This window comes from Mustela lutreola, chromosome 5, assembly GCF_030435805.1.
Source record: "Mustela lutreola isolate mMusLut2 chromosome 5, mMusLut2.pri, whole genome shotgun sequence".
In the NCBI taxonomy this organism is placed as follows: Eukaryota; Metazoa; Chordata; class Mammalia; order Carnivora; family Mustelidae; genus Mustela; species Mustela lutreola.
The window spans coordinates 8,029,618-8,038,727 of NC_081294.1; positions in this window are offsets into that span (position 1 = coordinate 8,029,618).

Sequence of the window (9,110 nt, forward strand, 5' to 3'; positions counted from 1 at the left end):
TGGAACCCCAAAGGGAACCTCATTAATTTAGTTGCTTCTAATCGGAAAATGCATGAGTCCAGACTGAGGGTGACTTTTTCCTTCAGGGATCTTTCGTGCAGAGAGAAGGCAAATCAGTAAGATAGAAAGACCGCGGCAGGAAGGTTTGTGAGGGAGACAGCTTGTTGTTCAAGGGTAATCGTCCGGCAAAGATAGAATCACGATGCTCGCACACGTGTGAAAATGACCCGTGTTAAAGATTTTACGCTCCTCATTCATTAATGAGGGATCCAGGCAGATGTTAGAACGAGTTCAGAGGCGCAGGGGTGGCTCAGTCCTTTAAACATGCGGCTCTTGATTTCAGCTCAGGTCGTGATCTTAAGGTTGTAAGATTAAGCCCCCACCAGTTCCGCAAGCCTGGAGCCTGCTTGAGATTCTCTCTCCCTCTGCCCCTCCCCGGACTCACATGCACTCTCTCTTTGTCTCTCAGATAAATAAATAAATAAAATCTTTAAAAAAAAAAAAATGTTTTAAAAGAACAGCTCAAAAGAAAAACCCCAAGGGCGCCTGGGTGGCTCAGTGGGTTAAGCCGCTGCCTTCGGCTCAGGTCATGATCTCAAGGTCCTGGGATCGAGTCCCGCATCGGGCTCTCTGCTCAGCAGGGAGCCTGCTTCCTCCTCTCTCTCTGCCTGCCTCTCTGCCTACTTATGATCTCTGTCAAATAAATAAATAAAAATCTATAAAAAAAAAAAAAGAAAAGAAAAACCCCCAAAAATCATCCATTTGCGTTTATAAAGAGTAAAAAATTGTTGAAAGTGTAGAAGGAGGCAAACTGGCTTTCTTCCAGGGGATAGGAAAGGAGAGCGGGTGATACAGGACGGTCTCGGTGTCTGCCATTTACGTGCAACTTACACAATTGTCAGGCGTCTCCAAGACATTGAAAGATGAGAATCAGCCTGGAAAACATCTTCTAGACAAGCCTAGTTTTCCATCAATGCACAAAATTGTTCCTATAAGACTGTTTTGAAGCACTTTCCAGCATCTTGGAATTACCATTGACATAGAAAGACCAGATATGACTAATGACACGTCATTTTTCTTTATTTGCTAATAATTTGGCTCCCTAAGCATCATTACTAACTTCTGATTTAATAACACAGTGGTTAACACGCGATAGTTCATAATCTCGAGACTCTTTGCCTTGCTGCAGTTTGCTGGCTCAGTGTTAAAGTTACTTAAAAAAAAAAAAAAGTTGTCTCCCCATCAGTCTCAATTAACAAAATGTGCTGTAGATTCAAATGTTATGAGGCAGCCCTTTATTACAAAATACGCCTCTGCCACAGTATTCAAAAGCAGTTAATTCCTACCATTTTCCCACCTTGTTTCCCAAAAGGATCTAGCAGATCCTTCGTACGGTTTAACCCATCATTTAACTTGTCCCTTTCACTAGAGCCCCGCTGGACTCCTTCCTGCCCTGCCCTTTCCTTCCTGCGGTGTTCCCACCTTGGGGAGAAGGCGGCCCTCTCTCTTACCATTTATACAAATCATCTTCAGCTTTTAGAATTCTTCTCCATGAAGCTTGCTTGAGTGCTACAACTCTTCTTCTTCCCTTTTTTTTTGAAGATTTTATTTATTTATTTGAAGGTGAGAGTGAGCGAGAGAGAACACGACCAGGGAGGAGCAGCAGAGGGAGAGGGAGAAGCAGGCCGCCTGCTGAGTGGGGAGCTTGACCTGAGCTCCGTCCCAGGACCATGAGATCATGATCTGAGCCAAAAGCAGAGCTTAACCCACTGAACCACCCCGGCTACAACTCTTTTGCAATTCCCTCATCTACATTCCTAAAGAACTATTCCTTTGGCATTTTGTACTATAAACACGGTCACCGGGTAAGTATCATGTTCTCATGGAAGAAAGCCTTGTTTACACAAATGTAGTGACCTGAGGTTTCTCGGAGCAGAATGCTATGAGTATTCTACTCTTAAAGCATCAGAGCTCAATGAAGAATGCTTCCCATTCCTGTCAATTTTCCTTAACCCACAGACGTGTTCCTTCTCTTTGGATTTGGTTTCCTTAACAATAAAATGAGTGATGACACCAGATATGGTTCTCAACTTTTAGCCTCCAAATCCCCTGGAGCGCTTGGGAAAGGGCAGGGCCCCAACCAGAGCCTCTGATCCAGAGGGGTCCAGGATGGACCTTGGGAATTTGCCCGTCCAACAAGATTTTGGGTGATGACGCTGACATTTCTGGTCCAAAGACGACATTTTGAGAACCAAGCCCAGAGTTAGAGACTAGCGAACCCACTTAATCGATCATCAAAACCACTTAGGAAACTTGCAAAGGAAATTCGGATGTCCTGGGCTCAGACCTCCTGAGCCAGAATCTTCATAAGTGACACAGGGAGAATTCGTATTTCAAAAAAGCTTCCCTGACGACTCTTATAATGGACAGAATTTAGGACCTGATTGAACTAGATAATCTGTACAAGTCATGTCACTGTCGACCTTCCATGGTTTTATATCCTGAGTTCAGCAAGAAAAGCTCAGCTGAAGGACGACAGGGGTAACTCCCAGGCTAGGATATATCCCCTGTAGTTCAGTCAAACTGGAAACATACAAGAAAAGGGAGTTCTGGGGAAAATGGCTGGGTCTAGCCAAGAGGACTCACTGACAACCCATCTCACCACGGTGGGTACTCTTCCTGTCCTCCCTATTGTTATCCGCTGGATATTTATTTATCGTCATCGACACTTATTTATCGTCAAACAGATCCCTTTATATCCCAGTCTGAAATGTCTGTAATCAAATTATTTTACTGCCTTGGAATTTCTCCAAAATAATGGGTAGGTGTTTATGGTTTTTTTTTTTTTCCCACATCTGAATAATTATTCAGTTATCACCAAGAAGCTACCAAAGTGTTACCACCAAGAACACACTGAGGGGCAGCCTTACCCATAAATTCTTGTTTCTATCCTGAAATGCGCAAATTTCTCACAACACCCAAAATGACAGTTTTTCAGATTCCCCAATTTTCGTTCCAAATTCCTCTGGAAAATTCATCACACAAGTTAACATTGAACCCAGGCTCTTTAAAAATTGTTTAAAGTTACATTCTTACAGGAATACTTGGGTGTCGGCGGACACTAGGATTTCACGGAGTGCCTTAATAGGCGGAAGAACTATGACTCAGCAGACACAGCAGGTTATCTTTCCAAAGCTGTTTTAGTTTTCCTTTTGAAATGAGGAACGAAAGTCCAGGGACTGAATGAACCCAAGCTGAATTAACAAACAGGGCAAAGGCAAAGCTCAGCAAGACTGCTGACTCTGCTAAAACCCCACGATTAACACTGACCTTGAAGGCAAGGTCACAAAAAGTATTCCGTGGAACTGTTCCTCCCAAGAAATCTTGGAACACCATCAGAAAAAGTGCTGGTGTGTTTCAGAACATCTCGAAATAATACCTGAGGGAGAACATATTCCAGCTCATCTGTTACCTCTTATGGGGCCCGAGCTGCTGACTCAGTTCCCACCCCCGACCCCGCAGCCTCCGATGCAGCTGGAGGTAGCCAGCTGGGAGAGCGTCGTGTCTTGTGTGCAACGCAGGCACTGCCAGTGAAGACAGGTCAGAAAGCTGTGGAAAAGAAAGCAACTGGCTTCTGGAGGATTCTTCAGCCAGTCGGCCATCTTGTCACCTCCCAGAGAGAATGCCTAAATTTCGCTAAATTTGTTTCATCAATCTCTTTTTTTTTTTTTTTTTTTGCCCAAGTATGTAAGTTACGGACAACCTAACATTTTGCCCCTCACAAAAATGTGTGGTAGTCAGCCTCCAAGATGACCCATAATGTGCTCCTTCTTCTGGGAATTCACACCCTCCTGCAGGCTCCGCCCACAAATGGAAGGGAGAGGACACAGAAGCAGTGTGTCTCTTCCGGATTGGGGTTATAAAAGATGGCTTCCATCTTGCATTCTCTCTCGTGCACTTTCAGATCCTTTCTCTGGAGGAAGTCAGCAGCCACGTCATGAGTATCACTGTGGAGAGGCCCACAGAGCAAAGAGGGTCCCTGATCGATAGCCACCTGCCTAGACCATTGTGAATATGGGTCCCCCAGCTCCTGTCCAGTTTCAGTGACCACAACCCCAGCCGGCATCTTGATGGTGACCTCCCGAGAGACCATGTACCAGAGTCAGCTGGCTGAGCCACTCCCGGGCTCCTGACCCTCACACACAGCAGAATAATAATTTCTAGTTTTTCAAGTTGATAAGCTTGAGGCTAAATTGTTACATAGTGGTAAATAGTTGATACATACTTTTTTAAACTATTGTCTCACATTTGTTTCGGGGGCTTCCATCGTTTTTTGTTCTGTGTACCCATGTCACATTATTTAGTTATCATGGTTTTTTGGTGGATACTCAAGTTCCTCGCTCCATCTTCAACATCATTTTGGCTCTTTCTGACCCTTTACTTTGCTGTATTAATTCTGGGATCTTAGTGTTAGCTTCCATGAAAAATACCTAACAGGATTTTAAAGATTTTATTTATTTATTATTTTTTATTTATTTATTTGACAGACAGAGATCACAAATAGGCAGAGAGGCAGGCAGAGAGAGAGAGAGAGAGAGAGAGAGGGAAGCAGGCTCCCCGCTGAGCAAAGAGCCCGATGCGGGGCTCGATCCCAGGACCCTGAGATCATGACCTGAGCCGAAGGCAGCGGCTCAACCCACTGAGCCACCCAGGTGCCCCCTTAACAGGATTGTAATTAACCTTTTCGTTAAAATGGCACTGATATGTTAATAAGCGAGTTGCATGATTCCTGAGTGTTTTCCCATGTACAGAACAGACGCTTGTCCTGGGTCCAGAGCCTCGGTTGAGCCTCAGTGAAAGGGCCGTTTGAGGGGGTAGGTTCCCCAGAGAAGAGAAACCCCGCCGGACAGGACCAGAGATGAAATCAGGCCAATTTTTCTTTCCCCGTGTAATGAGTTAGTTGCAAATTTTTTTTAAAGATTTTATTTATTTATTTGACAGAGAGAGATCACAAGTAGGCAGAGAGGCAGGCAGAGAGAGGAGGAAGCAGGCTCCCTGCTGAGCAGAGAGCCCAATGTGGGACTCGATCCCAGGACCCTGGGATTATGACCTGAGCTGAAGGCAGAGGCTTTAACCCACGGAGCCACCCAGGCCCTTCTGCAATTCTTAAAACCCTTTCTTTGAAATGGCCTCTTCTCAACCTTTAGTTGTGGGGTTTGTTCTGCCCGTTTTCAGGTTGATTTCTGGGGTATTGGGGATGATTTCAGAGTGATCTAGTTGTAGTTGGGGGGCCTCCTGCTCGGCCGCCACCTGGCCCGCACACTCCCTGCATCGTATCGTACACCTGCAAGGAGGAAGCTGCTGTTCCCAAACCCTCCCACGTGGGAGCCACCTGGGGCAGAGGGCTTTGCTCAGAGTGCTAGAGAGAGCCTGAGGGGCCTTGAAGAGGCTGTTCCTAGGAAAGCCATGGTGCCTAAAGGTTCAGGGAAGAGCTTGCAGGAGAGAGAGGTAACTGTTTCTAGAACCTGGAGAGAGAGGGCCTGGCTTTGCTGCCGCCTGTAGACACGTGGACAGAAGGAAGCGCACGGGCGGACTCACAGTCTAGTTCAGGAGATTTCGCACCCGAGTACTGAAGTGCTTCCTGGTCTCTTCTCGTGGCTTCCAGTAAGACGCAAGAGAAGAGGGTTGAATAAAAATCAAAAGGAGCTACGACTGGATGGTTTTGAAAATTCTCAACCTTCCCAGATGGTGATTTACGCTAGAAGAAAAGAATGGCTTCCAAGGCAGGGCCCGGCCGGGAACACTGGGGTCCAGAGAGAAACCCGAGAGCAAACCTGTCGAACCACTCTGAAGAGATTTCAGGAAGATGGAAGGTCGGAGGGACCCCAGAGTACCCTTCTCAGACAACAGGCCCTTTAAAGAGATTAAAGGTGTACCTCGTGCTGCGTCAGAATGCTGTGTCCCCTCCAACTCCATGTTTGGAAATCCACATCCCTCGGGCAGGGATGTTAGGAGGGGAGGCCGCTGGGGTGATGAGGTCATGAGGGTAGAGCCCTCAGAATGGGGTTAGAGTCCTTACGAAAGAGACTGACAGACCCACAGAGCTGCCCGGCCTTGGCCACCCGGTGAAGTAAATCCGCAGCCTGGACGAGGCCTCTCACGGCCACACTGACGCCCTGATCTCAGACTTCCAGAACCTCAAGATAAACTGCACAGTGTGCGGTGTCTTGTTAGAGCAGTCCAAATGCGCCAGGATGCGCACAGGCCCTGGCAAAGGGCAGAGCTTCTAGAACATGTCCCCATACGGACCCTCAGCTGTGGGCAGGAGCCCAAGATGGAGAGGGGACCCGTCTCCGAGAGACTTGAGGGTGTCGTCTTTGTCTAATGGAGCGCATGCTCAGGAAAGTCACAGAAAATTCATAGCTTTTAAGAGAAAGACGCGCACAGGAATATTGCCAGCTCAGACCGAAGGGGCAGAGACGGTACAAAATTCACCGGAGCCTGCGGACCCTCCAACTTCTCCTGTCAGGCGGCTGGCTGAGAATGTCGCTCAGGGGCTAACACCAGCTGCCTTTCACCAAAAAGGAAGGATGACTCACAGGGAGGAACCAAACACCCAGAGGCCCGAGTCCAAAGCCTTGGGAGTCTAGCTCCTAAGCCCCGAGACATAGCTGAAGAATGGACAGTATCCCCTGACTAGACTCTAGAATCTACACGGAGCAGCAACTTCTCCCTTGCTCTCATTTTTCTCCCTTTTGGAGCAAGAGCATCTGGGGTGGTTTTCCTATGTCAGTCCCAAGATACATTCAGTGGGGAAGGGTGTTAGGGACCAAAAGTGTCTCCTCAACATTCAAACACCGAAATCCTAACACTTCCACGGGATAGTATGTGGAGATGGAACCTTGAGGGGGAATTAGGTTTAGATGAGGCCATGAAAATGGGGTCTTCATGATAGCACTGGTATCCTTATTGGAAAGACACCGAGAGCTATCCCTTTCTCTCTCTCTGCCACGTGAAGATACACCAAGAAGGCAGCCAGCTCCAAGCCAGGAAGAGAGTCCTCCCCAACGCTTGACCATCACGGTATCCTCATCTGGGACACCGCAGGCCCCAGAACTGTTGTTCAGAAACCCCTCACCCCCGGTCTATAGTATCTTGTTACAGCAGCTGGAGCTGACTAATACAGAGGGAGTGGAGGGCCGACAACTTGTCAAGAAGAACCATGCTGGGGGAACTGTATTTAGGGAAATATAATCACACCCAGAAGGGATATACCTTGTGAGATTCTGGACGTAGAGCAGCCGCTATAGTAGCACGAAACTTCCGGGCACTCCGGAACGGGTTGGCTTAATTTGCACGCAGGAAGGATATGAGTCTTTGGTGGACCGTGACAGTCTACAAGCTGGCTGGCACCATCCCCCGCCTCCAGGATTCATGTGCCCCACAGTCGCCCCACAGTTAGTCCGCGTGACCCACAGCATACGGCAGAAATGATGACACTGCCGATGTTAACTTATTTTTATAAGTGCGGCTAACTTTTCCCTCGTCCTTTCTCTGTTTCTCTGTCTCTGAGAAGCCAGCAGCCCCGTCAGGAGGCCTACAGGGTAACTAACTGGGACTGGGGCCCAAAGCAGCAAGGGGCCAAGGCTTCTTTCCAGCTCCATAGGCCTGGGCCACTGTGGGCACAGACCCTCAGCCCCAGACAAGTTTCGGGGACCACGGTTCTGACCAGCATCCTGGCAGTAACCCTCCTAAGAGGGCTGGAGCCCGAACCACCTGGCTAAACCCCTCCTGGATCCTGACCCCCAGAAATTATATGAAACTGTGTGAATTAGTCATCTGTTCCTGATACTTTGACATCTGAAGGCTTGCTGACCTTGAGGGATTGTCCTTGGCAGGGCTAAGCCAAGACAGTGCAGACCTTTCATAGGCAAACCAAGCAATCCACAGCCTACGCTCCAGTCACTTCCTTATGGGACTCTCCTAGGGCTCTCCCACTCTGGGACCCCATCTACCTGCACCAGTCACCCAGGTCCCAGGCAACTGGAGAAAGCCCCAATGCCCCAGGGCCCCCTGGAACAATTCGCACTAGTCAATCTTAACCTTGCTTTCCCTGCTTTGCCAATTCTTCCTTGAAATGCACAAGTAAAGGCTCCTGCTCACATTTCCCCGTCACTCCCTCTGCCTCCTGGATGACCCTGGTGCTTCCCAGTGTGCCCCATCCCAGGCGGTGTACCTCTCCTTGGGGATGTGTGACAAACCAATGGGAGTCACCCCCTGATCTGTTGACTCACATTTAAAATACTGTGTTTTAGGGAATTTGTTACACACGCTAGATAAGTAATACACTTAAACACACCTGTCATTTTCCTTCATACCACAATGCCATCTTTACATCTAGGAAAATGAAAATGATTCCTTAATATCACCTAGGGGTGCCTAAGCATCTGCCTTCAGCTCAGGTTATGATCCCACGGTCCTGGGACTGAGCCCCATATTGGGCTCCTTGCTCAGCGGAGAATCTGCTTCTCCCTCTGCCTGCTTGTGTGATCTCTCTCTCTCAAATAAATAAATACTCAAAAATATATATAGGAGCGCCTGGGTGACTCAGTTGTTACACGTCTGCCTTCAGCTCAGGTCATGGTCCCAGTGTACTGGGATCAAGCCCCACATCGGGCTTCCTGCTCAGTGGGAAGCCTGCTTCTCCCTCTCTCACTCCCCCTGCTTGTGTTCCCTCTCTTGCTGTGCCTGTCTTTCTGACAAATAAATAAAATCTTTAAAAAAATTTATATATATATATATATATATATAATATATCATTAGCTGATATATAGATATATATATCAGCTAATGCCTAGATCTACTTGTAAAGGTCCTCCATCTCCCTAGAAATGCCTTTACAACTGGTTTATTGGAGAACAGGATCCAAATAAGGTCTACATATTCTATTCCATGTTGAGTCTTTCAAGTCTCTTTTCAAAGTAGAATTTTCAAAAATGCAAAGCCACAAGTCTCTTATTAACATAAACTAACTAGTACCAAATATTTAATTAACTCATTAGTGAGGGAGGCAGCAGGATGGTTAAACTGGTTAAAAGAAACTTTCAGAG